The sequence below is a fragment of the Oncorhynchus mykiss genome, chromosome 11, assembly GCF_057628025.1.
Source record: "Oncorhynchus mykiss isolate SJ-2025 chromosome 11, ASM5762802v1, whole genome shotgun sequence".
Taxonomy (NCBI): domain Eukaryota; kingdom Metazoa; phylum Chordata; class Actinopteri; order Salmoniformes; family Salmonidae; genus Oncorhynchus; species Oncorhynchus mykiss.
This window is the reverse complement of record NC_143032.1, coordinates 80,067,501-80,070,000: the sequence shown is the minus strand read 5'-3', so window position 1 is coordinate 80,070,000 and position 2,500 is coordinate 80,067,501. Positions and strand designations below refer to the sequence as shown.

Sequence of the window (2,500 nt, the reverse complement as noted above, 5' to 3'; positions counted from 1 at the left end):
ACTATATAGTCAGGTAATACTGCAGTAATGAAGAGTAACGTTGCAGTAATGTCTGAGTGTCTGAGATGGGGAGATGGGAGAGGACAGGAGAAAAGGAGAGGACAGATAACGGGGTAGACATTCTCTGTATTTTTAACTACGAAACATCATGAGAACAGGGAGGTTGGTCGCCTCCTCACCTCCTCTCTTTCTTCTTGGCACAGTCCAGCCCAAACAACGTCATCTTCTCTGCTTCTTCATCTACCCGTGGTGTTGTCTGGGGAAAGAGAGACCAGGATATGTTGTGTACTGACGTACCATTCCATTCTCACAGTAACACCTTGGCTTTAAACTATCATTGCGACTACCGTCACAGTGTGAAACGTGTATCTTTAAAAGTACGTTGTCGTTCCTAAATGGGTTCTGCTTCTCCTGGAGAGGTGGTTTTGAGTTGGTAGACAAACTTACGTAGGAGAGGTTGAATTCTCCCCCGACAAAACCACAGTTCAGTGCAGGGTGTTTAGTGTAACAGGGCTGGACCATGCTGCCATTCATTGCTATTAAATCATTTTCCATAAAGTGCTCTATGAGGTGTCCTACCCAACCCCATCTCTCTCTCTCTCTCTCTCTCTCTCTCTCTCTCTCTCTCTCTCTCTCTCTCTCTCTCTCTCTCTCTCTCTCTCTCTCTCTCTCTCTCTCTCTCTCTCTCTCTCTCTCTCTCTCTCTCTCTCTCTCTCTCTCTCTCTCTCTCTCTCTCTCTTCTCTCTCTCTCTCTCTCTCTCTCTCTCTCTCGGATGTGGTGGTGAGTCAAAGGGAGGTGCCCCTTAAAATGGCCAGACACACTCCATATCTACTGCAATGTATTTTCACATGTTGAGTTAAAATTTCACATGTGGAACCATATTTTCACATGTATTAAAGGTAGAGCTGTTGTCACCACAATGGCTGATGTCTCCACAATGGACCTGTTATCACCACAATGGACTGTTATCACCACAATGGACTGTTGTCACCACAATGGACTGTTATCACCACAATGGACTGTTATCACCACAATGGACTGCTATCACCATAATGGGCTGTTATCACCACAATGGACTGTTATCACCACAATGGACTGTTATTACCACAATGGACTGTTATTACCACAATGGACTGTTATCACCACATGGACTGTTATACCACAATGGGACTGTACAATGGACTGCTATCACCATAATGGGCTGTTATCACCACAATGGACTGTTATTACCACAATGGACTGTTATCACCACAATGGACTGCTATCACCATAATGGGCTGTTATCAACACAATGGACTGTTATTACCACAATGGACTGTTATCACCACAATGGACTGTTATTACCACAATGGACTGTTATCACCACAATGGACTGTTATTAAGTTATCACCACAATGGACTGTTATTACCACAATGGACTGTTATCACCACAATGGACTGTTATTACCACAATGGGCTGTTATCACCACAATGGACTGTTATTACCACAATGGACTGTTATCACCACAATGGACTGTTATTACCACAATGGACTGTTATCACCACAATGGACTGCTATCACCATAATGGGCTGTTATCACCACAATGGACTGTTATTACCACAATGGACTGTTATCACCACAATGGACTGTTATTACCACAATGGACTGTTATTACCACAATGGACTGTTGTCCCAACAATGGACTGTCTGTATGCATGTCTGTGTGTGTAAGGGGGGGGGGGGGGGGGTGCTGTTCAGTATTCCGAGACAGGAAACAGACATTTTAGGATCCAGCCCCTCAGGACTGGCTGCCATGGTGACCTCAGCTCTAGATCTATTTAAAACACACGTGTGTGTTTAAGAATGAGTATCTTAGAACAGAAAGGCCCCAGTCTGCTAAAATACACACACACACACACACACACACACACACACACACACACACACACACACACACACACACACACACACACACACACACACACACACACACACACACACACACACACACACACACACACACACACACACACCTTCCAGTGTCACCTTCAACCCTACCAGACGGCTATACGGCCCGCTCAAAAACACTTCACAGTACATTTTCCATCCCACTCTGGGGTAGGTTGCCAAACAGGGCACATCATTAAAGCAATGAGGAGAAGCTGATTTTAACCAACCATACCCGATGTAGCTTTTTAAATGAGCTGTAAGAGAATGTCAACAGGAATATGGTATCCCCCCCCAGAGTGATCATACTGTATAATCACATCCTTCCTAAAGTCAGATTAGGTTTTAATTCTAAAGGTTAAACGTAAAACTTCTAAAATGTTGAGAATATTAAAGCTTGTGTTTTTGGCAAAAATCTCTATATTTCCAGCCTTGACAGCCTTCACACACACACACCGCAAGACCACAGAGACCATCCCCACTGTCAAACATGGTGGTGGCAGCATCATGGTTTGGGCCTGCTTTTCTTCAGCAGGGGCAGGGAAGATGGTTAAAATTGATGGGAAGATGG

General features: G+C 44.4%; 1 protein-coding gene across 1 annotated transcript in view; it reads right to left on the bottom strand.

The window, feature by feature from the left end:
• The window catches only part of LOC110536435 (phospholipid-transporting ATPase ID), a 34,339-nt gene extending 34,083 nt beyond the window's left edge, over positions 1-256 (bottom strand). The window contains exon 1 of the mRNA XM_090191218.1: positions 1-256. This exon is cut by the window's left edge and continues 165 nt beyond it. The gene's annotated coding sequence lies outside the window, so the exon portion shown is untranslated.
• Between the last annotated feature and the right edge of the window lie 2,244 nt (positions 257-2,500).